The 18198-nt window shown below is 44.8% G+C and overlaps 5 non-coding genes across 5 annotated transcripts; 3 read left to right on the top strand and 2 right to left on the bottom strand.

Moving 5' to 3' along the window:
• The first annotated feature begins 2545 nt into the window (after positions 1 to 2545).
• On the top strand, positions 2546 to 2619 carry trnai-aau (transfer RNA isoleucine (anticodon AAU)). The gene has a single exon. It is a non-coding gene; the product is annotated as a tRNA-Ile (tRNA).
• Positions 2620 to 3145: 526 nt separating this feature from the next.
• On the bottom strand, positions 3146 to 3235 carry trnap-agg (transfer RNA proline (anticodon AGG)). The gene is given in 2 exon segments: positions 3146 to 3181; positions 3200 to 3235. It is a non-coding gene; the product is annotated as a tRNA-Pro (tRNA).
• A 1883-nt stretch (positions 3236 to 5118) lies between these two features.
• Positions 5119 to 5192, top strand: trnai-aau (transfer RNA isoleucine (anticodon AAU)). The gene has a single exon. It is a non-coding gene; the product is annotated as a tRNA-Ile (tRNA).
• A 747-nt stretch (positions 5193 to 5939) lies between these two features.
• Positions 5940 to 6012, top strand: trnak-cuu (transfer RNA lysine (anticodon CUU)). Its single transcript has one exon. It is a non-coding gene; the product is annotated as a tRNA-Lys (tRNA).
• Positions 6013 to 17608: 11596 nt separating this feature from the next.
• Positions 17609 to 17679, bottom strand: trnag-gcc (transfer RNA glycine (anticodon GCC)). Its single transcript has one exon. It is a non-coding gene; the product is annotated as a tRNA-Gly (tRNA).
• Positions 17680 to 18198: the final 519 nt, after the last annotated feature.

Below are 18198 nucleotides of genomic sequence, written 5' to 3'. Positions count from 1 at the left end.
GTTAGCTCAGTTGGTTGGAGCGTGGTGCTAATAACGTCAAGGTCGCAGGTTCGATCACCGTACGGGCCATAAAGTTCCTATTGCAATGTTTTGGTAACTTTTAAAAGTTTGGCAGACTTCAGGAACAAGCGAATCCACACGAAATGTCAAAAGGTTATTTTTTTGGAGTAACATTCATTAATATGTTTTCTGATCTATGTTTTTGAGGTCCAAAGTGGACGGCCTCACACTTGCATACGTTGAAATTCATTTGCCGCAGTTTTGCCCATTCACTGAATCTGGTAATATCTCTCTGTAATCTCATTCTTCCATCGACACTGCTTATAATTCTGTCTATCTTTGTGTCCTCGGCAAACTTGGATATGTGGTTCCCGATCCCGTCATCTAATATCAATGAGACCGCCTAAATTGGGGTAAATTCACATTCAGCTTCAATCTCCACATCATCTTGAGACATTTTATTTACACCGTGTGTGTTGCGCCTTGGAAACTTCTGCACTTTGTCCTCTGGAGCTCAAATATAATTCAATTCGAACAACTGCAAAGATGTCAGAATCCAATTGGTGACTTTTCACGAAAAAGCAGTGAGATAACAGGGCCCGTCCGGGATCTCTCGCATATTCTATTAGAAAAAAGACCAAAGCGAGAATCATACCGCAAGACCAACGAGCCGCTTGCTAGAAAGCCCTGCAGCCGGTCTAAAATTTCACCATAGTCTTCAGCCGATCGGCTATCCTTTCCAACCGCTTCTGTCCACCCAATATCGTTTTCTATTCCGAAATACAGCAATATCAAGTTGTACACTACTTATTTCCAGTCACCAATATTAGCCTCTCTTTACTAAATTCGTTTACAATGTACGACTTGTTTTTTCAAATAATACTTTTCAGAATTAGTTAATCTGAAGCTACATTGGCATCTGTCTCGGCATCGTCAGAGTCTACAAGCTACCAAAGTATATTTTACTCACATTGCTGTTTTCTTTCACTGTGAGGGCGAAGAGACAAAAATGTGGAGATATTAGCTTCGAATTTATCAGCTGGGTTGCACCTTTACTTTTCCGACCGTCTCAGTCTTTTTTTCCTTTACCTTTCCCTGCTGGTGTTGCAGGTTAGATCAGCCTTTACCGTTCCAGGAAGCCTGAGAAGTCCATCAGGGGACAACATAGAGACAAGAGACAAGGAGAGATAGAGAGATTCATGTTAATAAAGTCGCTTATAAATGGGTGGTTCTGCAAAGTAGCAGAATTTTAGTTGCAGATTAGGCAAGATTCTTTCTTGTGTATTTGAATTTTGCAAGAGTACATTGGGCACTCAATTAAAAGCGCCGGCCACGCTCGAGTATCTCTCATGCTCTGAGAGAGATAAATGAAGTGAGTTAGATCCAGTTCATTCATTTGAGCATTGAACGGATCTTTAAACAATAATTCAGCGAGCAGAAATCAAACCTGCGAAGGAAAACTCCATTTGATCTTGAATTTAACGCTTCAACCACTCGGCGATTGCAGCGGCACATGGCAGTACTTGCATGGCTGTAGATGCCACTTTAAACTGCCAGTTGCTTCAAACGATGCCCGATAGACCGGCGTTGTCTTGTATCTTTCCCAGGAGCTTCATTTGATTCGGTGGGTCAAGTTTGTGAAATTGAATGATTTTCACCGGCAGCTTGTGGTAGTATATTACCTCATTTTCATTACCGGTAATCAACCACTGCAGCCACTGCAGAATTCGGTGCCACCCACAGCCGATCGGCCATCCTTTGAGACCTCTTCTATCCATCCAATCACGTTTTCTATTCCGATGTAGAGAAATGTCGAGTTGCACACTAACTATTTCCTCCGTTCTCTTTCGCAAACATATCACTGAACAAAACTTCACAAGTCACTCAGGAAAAATAATTCAGTTCAAAATCATTAGCTTCCGAAGGACCTGCGAGGACAGACTGACCAAACCTGCGTTCAGTCGTGAAGCTTGTGGGTGTGTTGTGATCCGAAGGGACAGAGACAGGCCTGCGACACAGAGCGAAGGCAGGAACTCAGAAATGTGGCCATAAATGGGCAGACAGTCAGTCACAGTCATTGATTCTGACATACGGCCCGGTCGTTGTTCAGTCAGTCGGGGAGCGAGGCCTGCAGCCAGTAAACAAAAAGCCTGGCCTGAGAATAAGGCAGAGACCCAATCAGACGGATAAACAGACAGACATCTGACTCCACGTCAAAACGCAGCGTGATCGAATCACGTTGCGGTGATATCATTTTCTCAGCAGCTCAGTGTCCTGCCCACAGGTTTTATCGCGGGGCAGTGTTTTATGGATGGGCTGTTCATTGTGAGTAAACTAATATTGATCGGAATTTAATTTGTTACATTAAAGTGCTCTTTGTTTGTTAATTTTGATCTACATCCTCGACAGTATATACAGAAACAAGTAACAATGTTTAAGGGATGTGGTTTATTCAATATTCGTTGCAAAACCCTGTCAGCTGGTGTAAAAATAAACACAAACTACCCAACACGCGGGTAAGCCCATAAAGCTAAACTGCATATATGGTCGGTTAGCTCAGTTGGTTAGAGCGTGGTGCTAATAACGCCAAGGTCGCGGGTTCGATTACCGTATTGGCCTTAAGGTTCCTATTGCAATATTGAGGTAACTTTTAAAAGTTTGGCAGACTTTGGATCCAAGCGAATCCACACAAAATGTCATGAGGTCAATTTTTTGGAGTAACATCCATTAATATGTTTTCTGATCTATCTTTTTGAGGTCCAAAGTGGACGGCCTCAAACTTGCTGACGTTAAAATCCATTTGCCGCAGTTTTGCCCATTCACTTAATCGAGTAATATCTCTCTGTCATCTCATTCTTCCATCCACACTGCTTCTAATTCTGTCAATCTTTGTGTCATCGACAAACTTGGATATGTGGTTCTCGATCCCGTCATCAAATATCAATGAGACCGCCTCAATTGGGGTAAATTCACATTCAGCTTCAATCTCCACATCATCTTGAGACATTTTATTTACTCCGTGTGTGTTGCGTCTTGGAAACTTGTGCACTTTGTCCTCTGGAGCTCAAATTTTATTCAATTCGTTCAACTGCAAAGATGTCAGAATCCAAGTGGTGACTTTTCACTAAAAACCAGTGAGATAACAGGGCTCGTCCGGGATTTGAACCCGGGACCTCTCGCATATTCTATTAGAAAAATACCCTAAGCGAGAATCATACCCCTAGACCAACGAGCCGCTTGCTAGAAAGCCCTGCAGCCGGTCTAAAATTTCACCATAGTCTTCAGCCGATCGGCTATCCTTTCCAACCGCTTCTGTCCACCCAATCTCGTTTTCTATTCCTATATACAGCAATATCAAGTTGTACACGACCTATTTCCAGTGACCAATATTAGCCTCTCTTTACTAAATTCGTTTACAATGTACGACTTGTTTTTTCAAATCATACTTTTCAGAATTAGTTGATCTGAAGCGACATTGGCATCTGTCTCGGCATCGTCAGAGTGCACAAGCTACCATAAGTATATTTTACTCACATTGCTGTTTTCTTTCACTGTGAGGGCGAAGAGACAAAAATGTGGAGACATTAGCTGCGAATTGATCAGCTGGGTTGCACCTTTACTTTTCCGACCGTCTCAGTCTTTTTTTCCTTTTCCTTTCCCTGCTGGTGTTGCAGGTTAGATCAGCCTTTACCGTTCCAGGAAGCCTGAGAAGTCCATCAGGGGACAACATAGAGACAAGGAGAGATAGAGAGATTCATGTAAATAAAGTCGCTTATAAATGGGTGGTTCTGCAAAGTAGCAGAATTTTAGTTGCAGATTGGGCAAGATTCTTTCTTGTGTATTTGAATTTTGCAAGAGTACATTGGGCACCCAATTAAAAGCGCCGGCCACGCTCGAGTATCTCTCATGCTCTGAGAGAGATTAATGAAGTGAGTTAGATCCAGTTCATTTATTTGAGCATTGAACGGATCTTTAAACAATAATTCAGCGAGCAGAAATCAAACCTGCGAAGGAAAACTCCATTTGATCTTGAATTTAACGCTTCAACCACTCGGCGATCGCAGCGGCACATGGCAGTACTTACATGGCTGTCGATGCTACTTTAAACTGCCAGTTGCTTCAAACGATGCCCGATAGACCGGCGTTGTCTTGTAGCTTTCCCAGCAGCTTCATTTGATTCGGTGGGTCAAGTTTGGGAAATTGAATGATTTTCACCGGCAGCTTGTGGTAGTATATTACCTCATTTTCATTACCGGTAATGAACCACTGCAGCCACTGCAGAAATCGGTGCCACCCACAGCCGATCGGCCATCCTTTCAGACCTCTTCTATCCATCCAATCACGTTTTCTATTCCGATGTAGAGAAATGTCGAGTTGCACACTAACTATTTCCTCCGTTCTCTTTCGCAAACATATCACTGAACCAAACTTCACAAGTCACTCAGGAAAAATAATTCAGTTCAAAATCATTAGCTTCCGAAGGACCTGCGAGGACAGACTGACCAAACCTGCGTTCAGTCGTGAAGCTTGTGGGTGTGTTGTGATCCTAAGGGACAGAGACAGGCCTGCGACACAGAGCGAAGGCAGGAACTCAGAAATGTGGCCATAAATGGGCAGACAGTCAGTCACAGTCATTGATTCTGACACACGGCCCGGTAGTTGTTCAGTCAGTCGGGGAGCGAGGCCTGCAGCCAGCAAACAAAAAGCCTGGCCTGAGAATAAGGCCGAGACCCAATCAGACGGATAAACAGACAGACAGATAGACAGACAGACATCTGACTCAACGTCAAAACGCAGCGTGATGGAATCACGTTGCGGTGATATCATTTTCACAGTCGCTCAGGGTCCTGCCCACAGGTTTTATAGCGGGGCAGTGTTTTATGGATGGGCTGTTGATTGTTAGTAAAATAATATTGATCGGAATTGAATTTGTTTCATTAAAGTGCTCTTTGTTTGTTAATTTTGATCAAGATCATCGACAATGTATGCAGAAACAAGTAACAATGTTAAAGGGATGTGGTGTTATCAACATTCGTCCAAAAACCGTGTCAGCCGGTGTAAAAATAAACACAAACTACCCAACACGTGGGTAAGCCCATAAAGCTAAGATGTCTCCATGACCGGTTAGCTCAGTTGGTTAGAGCGTGGTGCGAATAACGCCAAGGTCGCGGGTTCGATCCCCGAACTGGCCATAAGGTTCCTATTGCAATATTTCGGTAACTTTTCAAAGTTTGGCAGACTTCAGAAACAAGCGAATCCACACAAAATGTCATAAGGTTAATTTTTTGGAGTGACATCCATTAATATGTTTTGTGATCTATCTTTTTGAGGTCCAAAGTGGACGGCCTCAAACTTGCTTGCGTTGAAATCGATTTGCCGCAGTTTTGCCCATTCACTTAATCGAGTAATATCTCTCTGTAATCTCATTCTTCCATCCACACTGCTTATAATTCTGTCTATCTTTGTGTCATCTCTCTCTATGTTGGCGGAATCCATAATGAGGTGTTTTAATCTTGAAATTGGAGACAGACCAATCAGGCAAGAAATGAGGAATTACTTTAGCAAACAAAATACGGCCGAAAGCTGGAACTCTCTCGGCCAAAAGGATGTGGATTGTGGCTCAATTCAAATTTTCAAGACTGATATTGGTCGATCATTTCTCGGTTTGGGTTCCAAGGGATTTGTGTCCAAGGCGGGGAAGGAGAGTTGAGTTGCAGATCACGTCATGATCGAATTGAATGGCACAGCAGGAAGAGGGGCTGAATGGCCCTCTCCTGTTCCGATGTTCCTTTTCAGCTCAGCGTGGTGCTGAATGACGTGCAAAAGGCATCAGACTGACTCCAGAATGAAAATCAGGTGCACAGAACGAACTGAACCCCTGCAGCAAAGCCAACAGCTGTCTCTCTACAATAATAGAATGGGAAAAATTTTAGCAACCAGCCCGGCCAGCTCAGTCGGTAGAGCATGAGACTCTTAATCTCAGGGTCGTGGGTTCGAGCCCCACGTTGGGCGCATTTGTGTTCTATTTTTCACAATGGGTAATAAAATTTTCAAATTGCAACCTCTTTTCTCGAGTTCATGAAATCCAGTTAAAAAACAGACACAACACTGAGCTGTGTGAAATGAAACCTTGAGCGTTGCCAAATATCCAGTCCCTCCCGATTCTACCTTCTCATTCCCTCCAGATGGGACACGGCAGATTATCGGTTCAATCGGCTTCATTTATTGCTGTTATAAAAAATGTTGAAGGTTAGAAATTGTAACATTTAGAAGATGACATCTCTGGATCCATTCGCCTCTCTGATACATCTTGAGCCCCCCTTACCCTCTTTGATTCTCGCTGAGCTCCTTAACTTCTCTGATACACTCTGTCTCTGACCTCAGAGAGTCCATGATCATCTTTGAACCTTGTCAGCGTTCTTTACCTTCTCTCATAACCATTGAGTGCCCCTTACACAGATCTGCCCTGAGCCCCCTTACACTCTCTCAGACTCGGCAGTCCTTCCCCTCTCTCAGTTCTTAATGTACTCTCCGATGCCCTCTGACAGTCCCTTCCCTTCTCTGAGCCCCCTGACACTTTCTGATGACATCTGACTATCCCTTCCCCGCTCTGAGATCCCCTTGCACTCTCTGATACCCTCTGACAGTCCCTTCCCCTCTCTGAGATCCCCTTGCCCCGATGGATCGCCACTAAGAAGCCATTAGGCTCCCTGATACATTCTCAGAAACCATTACCCTCCCTGATATCCAAGTGCGATGTAATTTTACAGGTGGATCGACCGGTCTGTGTTAAGGATGAGATCCAGAATTTGTTCGGTCGCTGCTACTTCGGACTCTCGGAATCTGAGAGCTCTATCGGCGATCGGTACCGATCTGCTACTATAAACTGGGTGTGGGTGTATGAGCGCGCTGTTGCTTTATAAACCGAATGAGTTTATATATGAGAGCGATGTTTATATGTGAACTGTGGGTGTAAAAATATGAGTGCGATGTTTATATATGAACTGTGGGTGAGTATATATGAATGCGATGTTTATATGTGAACTGTGAGTGAGTATAAATGAGCCACAGCAATGTGGTTGATTCTTAATTGCCCTCTGAAAAGGCCTAGCAAGCCACTCAGTTGTAAAATCTCGCTAATAAAAGTCATAATAAGAATAAAACCGGACGGACCACCCGGCATCGGACCACTAGGCACCGGACACGACAAAGGCAAACCAAGCCCAGTCGACCCTGCAAAGTCCTCCTCACTAACATCTGGGGACTTGTGCCAAAATTGGGAGAGCTGTCCCACTGACTGGTCAAGCAACAGCCTGACATAGCCATACTTACAGAATCATACCTTTCAGCCAACGTCCAAGATTCTTCCATCACCATCCCTGTGCATGTCCTGTCCCACCGGCAGGACAGACCGACCAGAGGTGGCGGTGCAGTGATATACAGTCAGGAGGGAGTGGCCCTGGGAGTCCTCAACATTGACTCTGGACCCCATGAAATCTCATGGCATCAGGTCAAACAAGTGCAAGAAAAGCTCCTGCAGATTACCACCAACCGCCCTCCCTCAGCTGATGAATCAGTCCTCCTCCATGTTGAACACCACTTGGGGGAAGCACTGAGGGTAGCAAGGGCACAGGATGTGCTCGAGATGGAGGACTTCAATGTCCATCACCAAGAGTGGCTCGGTCGTATCACTGCTGACTGAGCTGGCCGAGGCCCGAAGGACATAGCTGCCAGACTGGAACTGCGGCAGATGGTGAGAGAACCAACACGAGGGAAAAAGTTACTTGACCTCGTCGTCACCAATCTACCTGTCGCAAATGCATCTGTCCATGACAGTATTGGTAGGAGTGACCACCGCACCGTCCTCGTGGAGACGAAGTCCCGTCTTCGCAATGAAGATACCATCCAACGTGTTGTGTGGCACTATCAGCGTGCGAAATGGGATAGATTCAGAACAGGTCTAGCAGCTCAAAACTGGGCATCCATGAGGTGTTGCGGGCCATCAACAGCAGCAGAATCGTATTCCAGCATAATCTGTAATATCTTGGCCCGGCATATTCCTCACTCTACCATTAATAAACAAGCCAGGGGATCAACCCTGGTTCAATGTGGAGTGCATAAGAGCATGCCAGGAACAGCACCAGGCGTACCTACAAATTAGGTTCCAACCTAGTGAAGCTACAATTCAGGACTACATGCATGTTAAACAGCGGAAGCAACATGCCATAGACAGAGCTAAGCGAATCCACAACCAACGGATCACATTAAAGCTCTGCAGTCCTGCCACATCCAGTCGTGAATGGTGGTGGACAATTAAACAACTAACGGGAGGAGGAGGCTGTGTAAACATCCCCATCCTCAATGATGGCAGAATCCAGCACGTAAGTGCAAAAGACAAGGCTGAAGCGTTTGCAACCATCTTCAGGAAGAAGTGCCGAGTGGATGATCCATCTCAGCTTCCTCCCGATATCTCCACCATCACAGAAGCCAGTCTTCAGCCAATTCGAATCACTCCACGTGATATCAAGAAACGGCTGAGTGCGCTGGATACAGCAAAGGCTGTGGGCCTCGACAACATCCCGGCTGTAGTGTTGAAGACTTGTGCTCCAGAACGAGCTGCGCCTCTAGCCAAGCTGTTCCAGTACAGCTACAACACTGGCATCTACCCGACAACGAGGAAAATTGCCCAGGTATGGGCTGTCCACAAAAAGCAGGACAAATCCAATCCGGCCAATTACCGCCCCATCAGTCCACTATCAATCACCATCAAAGTGATGGAAGGTGTCGTCGACAGTGCTATCAAGCGGCACTTACTCACCAATAACCTGCTCACCGATGCTCTGTTTGGGTTCCGCCAGCATCAATCGGCTGCAGACCTCATTACAGCCTTGGTCCAAACATGGACAAAAGAGCTGAATTCCAGAGGTGAGGTGAGAGTGACTGCCCTTCATTTCAAGGCAGCATTTGACCGAGTGTGGCACCAAGGAGCTCCAGTAAAATTGAAGTCAATGGGAATCAGGGGGAAAACTCTCCAGTGGCTGGTGTCATACTTAGCAAAAAGGAAGATTGTAGTGGTTGTTGGAGGCCAAACATCTCAGCCCCAGGACATTGCTGCAGGAGTTCCTCGGGGCAGTGTCCTAGGCCCAACCATCTTCAGCTGCTTCATCAATGACCTCCCCTCCATTATAAGGTCAGAAATGGGGATGTTCGCTGATGATTGCAAAGTGTTCAGTTCCATTCGTAACCCCTCAAATAACGAAGCAGTCCGAGCCGGCATGCAGCAAGACCTGGACAACACCCAGGCTTGGGCTCATCAGTGGCAAGTAACATTGGCGCCAGACAAGGGCCAGGCAATGACCATCTCCTACAAACGACAGTCGAACCACCTGCCCTTGACATTCAACGGCATTACCATCGCCGAATCTCCCACCATCAACATCCTGGGGGTCACCATTGACCAGAAACTTAACTGGACCATCCATATAAATACTGTGGCTGCAAGAGCAGGTCAGAGGCTAGATATTCTGCGGCGAGTGACTCACCTCCTGACCCCCCAAAGCCTTTCTACCATCTGCAAGTCACAAGTCAGGAGTGTGATGGAATACTCTCCACTCGCCTGGATGAGTGCAGCTCAACAACACATAAGAAGCTCGACACCATCCAGGACAAAGCAGCCCGCTTGATTGGCACCCCATCCACGACCCTAAACATTCACTCCCTTCACCACCGGCGCACAGTGGCTGCAGTGTTTACCATCCACAGGATGCAGTGCAGCAACTCGCCAAGGCTTCTTCGACAGCACCTCCCAAACCCGCGACCTCTCCCACCTAGAAGGACAAGGGCAGCAGGCACATGGGAACAAGACCACCTGCACGTTCCCCGCCAAGTCACACACCATCCCGACTTGGAAATATATCGCCGTTCCTTCATCGTCGCTGGTTCAAAATCCTGGAACTCCCTTCCTAACAGCACTGTGGGAGAAGCTTCTCCGCACGGACTGCAGCAGTTCTGGAAGGCCAATTCGCGATGGGCAATAAATGATGGCCTCGCCAGCGACGCCCACATCGCATGCACGAATAAAAAAAATGCGATTTTATTATATAAGCTGTGGGTGACAATCAATGAATGCGCTATTTATATATGAGCTGTGGGTGAGTGTATATGAATGCAATGTTTATATATGAACTGTGGGTGTTTATATATGCGTGCGATGTTTATATATGAAATGTGGGTATGTATATATGAGTGCGATGTTGATGTATGGACTGTGGATTTGTATATGTGGGTGCGATGTTTATATATGAACTGTCGTTTTATATATAGGTGTGCGATGTTTAAATATGAACTGTGGGTGAGTGTATTTGAGTGAGATGTTTATATACGAACAGTGGATGTGTATATATGAGTGCAGTATTGACATATGAACTGTGGGTGTGCATATATGAGTGCGATGTTTATATATGAACTGTGGGTATGTATATATGAGTGCGATGTTTATATATGAACTGTGGGGTGTGCATATATGAGTGTGATGTTTATATATGAACTGTGGGTGTGTATATATGAGTGCGATGTTTATATATGAACTGTGGGTATGTATATATGAGTGCGATGTTTATATATGAACTGTGGGTGTGTATATATGAGTGCGATGTTTATATATGAACTGTGGGTGTGTTTTTATGAGTGTGATGTTTATATATGAACTGTGACTGTGTATATATAAGTTCGATGTTTATATATGAACTGTTGTTGTGTGTATGTGAGTGCGGTGTTCATATCTTGAACAGTGGATGTGAATATATGAGTGTGGTGTTTATCTCTGGACTGTGGTTGGGTATATATGAGTGTGATGTTTATATATGAAGTGCGGTAATGAACAGTAAGGCGTCGCTGGGGTGATATTTTCTTGCAAGACAATGGCGAAAAGTTGCATTTGCTTTGGTGTCCCAACAGCTCAGTCGCGGTTGCATTAGACTGAAAACTTAAAGGTCTTTGGTGTCATCCAGTGTTTGGCTGTTTTTGGTTATATAGTTGCTTCTTCTTTGGGTCGATTCTCGCATTTATTTGCAGTGAAATTTTATCCCCGCCACTGAAGGATTGGGGATGGAACAGAGAGACATCAACGATGGGAAATATTTATATCGTCTGCATTTGGTTTTTATTTCTCTGTTACCTTCTGCCTTTTTCTCTTGGTTTTGTCTCCCTCGGTGCCGGGTGACTATTTGATGTGATGCATTTGTTCTAAACTGATCCTTTTTCCACATCTCGGGGCGGTCAGACCCGCTCTGTCTTTCTGTTGTTGCTGATGATCATTAATGGGAACAGGCCGCGAGTTAAACGTTTCTCTGCAAACCGGAGAAAGAAAAATAAAAATAAAGACGTGTTTCTCCGGCCCAGGGGTAAAGTTGCAATGGATGCTATTCAATAACATTGTCCCGTGAATTTGTCTGTGGATCTGATTGTCAAGCTTGGATTTTAAAATTACGAAAACCCAAAACAAAGCCCCTTATCAGACCATACAACAATCAAACCCGCGATCACGACATGATGGCATGTTTTACTTCAGCAAGCTGTGCAACCAGTCTCCTAAAATGCAGTCTGAAAAGCGTTTCACATACAAAACAAATCATTATTAAACTTGTGACTGTCACTCGGTAACCACGTTGGCGTCTCTTTCAGTCTGCAACAGAATGTTATAGGTTGGTTAATGGTGTTTACAGAAATATTCCTCTTTTCGTCGAGTTTATTTGGTTTCATGTAATTAATTATTTTGGTGTGAACGCCGAATAATAACCACGAGCCCACCAGGCACCTGTACGGACAGTTCACCCAATCCGGTTACTTTGATGATCTGCCCTACTCTGCTAGAAAAACAATCGGATGAACAGCCCTTGTCTGTGAAAAGGTTTCCTCTCCCCATGATCAAACTAATATCTGCAATTGATGAACTGGAGTGAATTGCGCTCGAAGCAGATCTGGAAAATGCGCAATGCAGCCGCACAGGAATTCCAAATCCACTCTACGTGGAGGAAAAGGAGTGACAGAAGCAGAAGGAGATGCCACGTGAAAGATTTGGACCCGGACCTGCTGCATGAGACTTTCAATGTTGTCAGCCTTTAACTGTAGCTCACAGTGTGAGAACATTCATTGTTATCATTTGCCTTTTATGTATCTTCTTGTACTGCATCTCTTCAATATCCCCGGGTTGTTACAGCACTGCTTTCTTCAAATTAAATCCCATTGTGAAAACATACACGATTTCAAACCAAAGCGAGGTGTGTGAGATTGGAAGGAGAGTGTGAGTGGGGATCATGGGCCCGTGCGTGCGTGCATTTTGGAAATGGAAACAGAGACATCCGCTGCTTGTTGGAGTATTTCAACTCACTTTTCCATTTCACGCGCAGACCTACCCGCACTCGGTACTGTCATGGCCTGAACAAGTCTTTCGTGTTCTCACAGAAAATGCCACTTTGTGCGAGCAGTTTGTCCGGCCTGGGCTGCAATGAGGTAGGACACTGGGAGTATTCAATTAATGAAATCAGTACTTCAAACAGAAAACATTCTTCACTCACTCATCCTGATGCATTAGGGTCTCCATACTTGAATTATTGTTCCATTCATTGGAACTTGGGAACATGAGTAGGCCATTCAGCCCCTCGAGCGTCCAGGTTAATACATCCTTCCTGAGGTGGGTGCCCGGAACTGAGTGCAATCCTCCAGATGGGGTCTCAGCAGAGCTCTGTGCAGCTGTAACATAACATCCACCCCATGTTTTCCAGCCCTCTTGAGATGAACTGGGAGAGTGAGAGCTCAAGAGAGAAAGCGAGAGTGAGCAAATGGGAGTGAGAGAGAGGACTATGCATTGCACAAACCGTCGCTGTGTCGATTTCTCAGGAGCGCTATGAATCCCCACTGAGCTTTTGAACCACTTACTGCACCGCAGCAAAAGTTCCAAAGCAGCATATGGGTAACGTGAAATAACCTAATCGATAGCCGATTTGTGGTGCCATGGGTAGCACGTGGGACTTCTTCCAATCACTGCAAAGGTTGTGTGTCCGAATCTCACCATCGTTGAATTTTAGTTCAGGGTTCGGTGATTTCGGCGCTGGGAAGTGAAATTTTGCAGCAAAACCGCAACAGGATCATTAATGCTCGTCAAGGAAGGGAAATAACCCCCTCCACTTCCTCTGATACAAGTGGCTCCAGTCCCACCCGAATTTATAATGCTTAATCCACTATGAGCTGGATCGGCGAAACACTCTCAAGAAGGAGGCTCATCATCTGCTCACTGCAAAAGTCAATCTGCTGGACTTCCGGCTCTGTCAGACTGCATGTTCCTTCAGAAAGGTTTCCAACTGGACACATTCATCCTGCTGCCTGCGAGCATTGGTGCTTGAGGGGTAGACTTCTTGCTTGCAGTAATTCTATTCCTGTGAAAGTAGCTCCTGAAGATCGCAAGATGGAAAGTATCGTGACTGAGTGGTCGAACGCGCAGAGTTACAGCTCAAGCTAAATCCCATAATTTGCAGATGGATCAAATTCATGGTTTGCGGCTCCAATACCGCAGCCTCCCTCCTGTAAACTGATAACACTAAATATCACATCTGCTATTGCAACAAGAGGAACCACGTGGCGATACAAATCATTGATGCATTTTGGAACACTCAATTATACGTTCAGCTCCGTTCGAAATGTTCACAAGGAAAAGGATTCGGTGATCTAGGTGAGACTCGACTAACAACCTCGCCATTTCCCGACCTTGTCCGGTCATATAAGGACCGCGCAACGAATGATTGCGCTGCTCGAGCCCGGTCTCTTTGATCACCTGTCCTCCTCTGCTGCAAAGAATCTTAAGGTGAGAGGCCCTCACCTGTGGGAACGTGTCCTGTCCCCGTGATGAAAATAATATCTGCACTTTCACTTTCAGCTTCTTTCACATCCTCTGCTCCATCGCACTACAATCGGGTTTTCTGTGAACAGATCAAAATAAACTTTGGCAGAAATTCTAACAGCAGTGGGATTCAAACCCACGCCTCCATAGAAATCAAATTTAACAACTTCGACCGCGAGGCCGCGCTACCATAATGTCACAGTAATGTTTAAAGAGCTGTTTAATGCTCAAATAAATGAATTGAAGCTAATTGACCGCATTTACCCCGTGCTCGGGTTGTTCTTAGATCAGAGAACGTTAAGAGGTGATTTGATCGAAGTGTTCAAAATCATGAAGGGTTGGAATAAATAAATAAAGAGAAACTGTTCCCATTGGCGGAAGGGTCGAGAACCAGAGGACACAGATTTAAGGTGATTGGCAAAAGAACCAAAGGCGACATGAGGAAACATTTCTTTCCCCAGCGAGTATTTATAATCTGGAATGCGCTGATTGAAAGGTGGCTTTCAAAAAGGAATTGGATAAATACTTGAAGGGAAATAAATTCAGGGCTAACGGGAAGGAGCGGGGGAATGGGACTATCTTGATTGCTTTAACAACGAGCCGGCACGAGCTCGATGGGACGAATGGCCTCCTTCTCTGCTGTAACCATTTTATGATTCTATGATTCTGTTTATAATCTTTATTTTCTTTGCATGCATTTCTCTATCTCTCCCTGTCTCTGTCTCTTGTGTTGTCCTCTGATGGACTTCTCAGGCTTCCTTAAACGGCGATGCCTGATCGATCCTGCAACACCAGCAGAGAAGGTTAAAGAAAGGTTGAGATGGTAGGAAAAGTAAAGGGGCAACCCAGCTGCTGCAGTCAATGTCTAAACATTAAGATCTCTTCGCTCTCACAGTGAAACTACGCATCAATTTGTTTAAAGTGTTCTTATGGTATAGTGTATATTATCACCATGCCGAGACAGACGGCAATTATATCAAAGAATCATAGAATCATTAAAATTTACGTTAGCGGAGGCCATTCGGCCCATCATGTTTGTACTGGCCGGAAAATAGATATCCAGCATCAACCGACTTACCAGCGTTTAGTCCGTAGTCTTGTCGGTTACGGCTCTTCAAGTGCATATTGATGTGCTTTTTAAACCCGATTAGTTTTTCTGCTTCTCCGAACCTCTCAGGCAGTGAGTTCCAGACCCCCACCACCCGCTGGGTGGAAAAAAAATCCCCTCTGCTCCACTCTAATCCTTCTACCAATTACCTTAAATCTATGACCCTTTTTATTGAACTCTCTGCTACGTGAATCAGGTCCTTCCTATCCACTCTATCGAGGCCCGTGATAATTTTATACACCTCAATTAAATCTCGCCTCAGCCTCGTCGGTTCCAGAGAAAACAACCTCAGCCTATCCAATCTATCCTCATAGCCAAAATTCTCCACTCTTCGCAACATCGTCGTAAATCTCTGTACCATTTCGAGTGTAGTCCCATCTTTCCTGTAATGTGGTGACTAAAACTGTACGCAATACTCCAGCTGTAGCCGAACTAGTGCTTTATTCAGTTCCAGAATAACCTCCCTGCTCTTACATGCTATGCCTCGGCTAATAAAGCAAAGTATCCTTTATACCTTTTTCACCACCTTAACCACCTATCCTCTTCCCTTCAGGGATCTGTGGACATGCACTCCAAGGTCTCTCTTTTTATCGACACCTCTCAGTATCCTCCAAAGCAATGTAGTTTCCGAGCAACTAATTCTGAAACGTCTTGCTTGATAATATAAGTCGTAGAGAAGAAACCAATTTAGTAAAGGGAAACTAATATTGGTGACTGGAAATAGTTAGTGTACAACTTGATATTGCTGTGTACCGGAATAGAAAACGAGATTGGATGGACAGAAGAGGTCTGAAAGGGTAGCCGATCGGCTATGGGAGACAGCGAAACTTTACACTGGCTGCATGATGTAAGTAACAGCGTCTGGTTGGTCTAGATGTATGATTCTTGTTTCGGGGGCTTTGGTTGATTAATATCTGAGAGTCGCGGGGTAAAATCCCCAATAAGCTCTTGCTGTTCAGCTACGTTGAGTGTAAAATTCACCAATTGGCTTCTGACATCTTTTCAGTGTTCCTGTTGGTAGGATTAACGTGCATGTTTGAGCTCCAGAGGACAGAGTGCTGAAGTTTCCAAAGTGCAACACATGTGAAGTAAATAAAATGTCTCAAGATGATGCAGAGATTGATGCTGAATGTGAATCTCCCCCTATTCAGGTGGTCTCATTGATATTGGATGACGGGACAGGGAACGACATATTGAAGTTTGCCGATGACACCAAAATGGGCAGCGTGAAAAGCAGTGCAAATTATACAGGAAGAGGAACACAGGAACAGGAGTAGACCATTCAGCCCCTCGTGCCTGCTCCGACATTTGATAAGATCATGGCTGATCTGTGATCTAACTCCATATACCTGCCTTTGGCCCATATCCCTTAATACCTTTGGTTGCCAAAAAGCTATCTATCTCAGATTTAAATTTATAACTTGAGCTAGTATCAATTGCCATTTGCGGAAGAGAGTTCCAAACTTCTACAACCCTTTGTGTGTAGAAATGTTTTCTAATCTCGCTCCTGAAAGGTCTGGCTCTAATTTTTAGACATTGCCCCCTACTTCCAAAACCCCCAACCAGCGGAAATAGTTTCTCTCTATCCACCCTATCTGTTCCCCTTAATATCTTATAAACTTCGATCAGATCACTCCTTAACCTTCGAAACTCTGGAGAATGCAACCCCAATTTGTGTAATCTCTCTTCGTAACTTAACCCTTGAAGTCCGGGTATCATTCTGGTAAATTCCAGAGAGACATTAATATAATGAATGAATGGGCAAAACTGTGGCAAATGGATTTCAATTTAGGCAAGTGTGAGGTCATCCACTTTGGATCTCAAAAGGATAGATCAGAATACTTTATAAAAGGTGAAAAATTCGAAACTGTGGAGTTCCAAAGGAACTTAGGTGTCCATGTACATAGATCAACAACATGTCATGGACAGGAACAGAATATAATCCAAAAGGCTAATGGAATGGTGGCCTATATGTTTAGAGGATGAGAATAGACATTATGCTACAGCTACACAAAGCTCTGGTTGGACCACACCTGGAGTACTGTGTTCAGTTTTGGGCACCGCACCTTAGGAAGGATATATTGGCCTTGGAGGGAGTGCAGTGTGATTTACTAGAAAGATAACTGGACTCTCGGCAATAAATTATGAGGAGAGATTGCACAAACTATAGTTGTATTCCCTTCAATTTAGTAGATTAAGGGTTGATGTGATCGAAATGTTCAAGATATTAAGAGGAACTGATGTGGTAGATGGATATAAACTATTTCCGCTCGTTGGGGTGTCTCGGACTTGGGGACATCGGCTAAACATTAGAGTCAGGACTTTCAGGAGTGAAGTTAGGAAACACTTCGACAAGCAAAGGGAGGGAGAAGTTTGGAACTCTCTTCCACAAACAGCAGTTGATGCGAACTCAATTGTTAATTTCAAACCCGTGATTTATCGATTTTTGTTAACCAAAGGTATTTCGAGATATGGGACTAAGGCGGATACAGGGATTTCGGTCACAACTCAGTCATGATCGGATTGAGTTGCGGAACAGGCTCGACGGACCAAACACCACAATCCTGTTCCGAAGTTCCTCATTGGTGCAGAATGCAAAACGATCTTGCATTGGCCGGGAATCGAACCCGGGTCTCCCGCGTGGCAGGCGAGAATTCTACCCCTGAACCACCAATGCTGGGTTGCAGAAGTTACATGCGCCTATATGGAATGCTGTCTAAACTAACATGCCGTTTACAGCTGCGATGGCCGAGTGGTTCAAGCGTTGGTCTCAAAACCCCATTTGGGTTTTCCTGCCGAGCTTTGAATTCTGCTCGCAACCCCCAACTGTTTAAAGATCTCTTCAATGCTCAAATAGATTAATTGGAGTTAATTGACCGCATTTACCTCTCTCCCAGCATCAGAGATACTTCAACGTGGCCGGTGCTTTTAATTGAGCGTCCAATCTTCTCTTGCAAGATTTCAAGACCCGAGAAGGAATCTCTCCCAATCTGTAACTTAAATTCTGGTCGTTTGCAAAACCTGACATTTATACTCTTTATTTTCTTTGCATGCATCTCTCTATCTTTCCCTGTCTCTGTCTCTTCTCTCTCTGTTGTGCCCGACGGGCTTCTCAGGCTTCCTTGAACGGCGAAGGCTGATCTCACCTGCAACACCAGCAGAGAAAGGTAAAAAAAAGGCACTGAGACGGTTGGAA

The sequence above is a fragment of the Heptranchias perlo genome, chromosome 20, assembly GCF_035084215.1.
Source record: "Heptranchias perlo isolate sHepPer1 chromosome 20, sHepPer1.hap1, whole genome shotgun sequence".
In the NCBI taxonomy this organism is placed as follows: domain Eukaryota; kingdom Metazoa; phylum Chordata; class Chondrichthyes; order Hexanchiformes; family Hexanchidae; genus Heptranchias; species Heptranchias perlo.
This window is presented reverse-complemented; position numbering and strand designations above follow the sequence as displayed.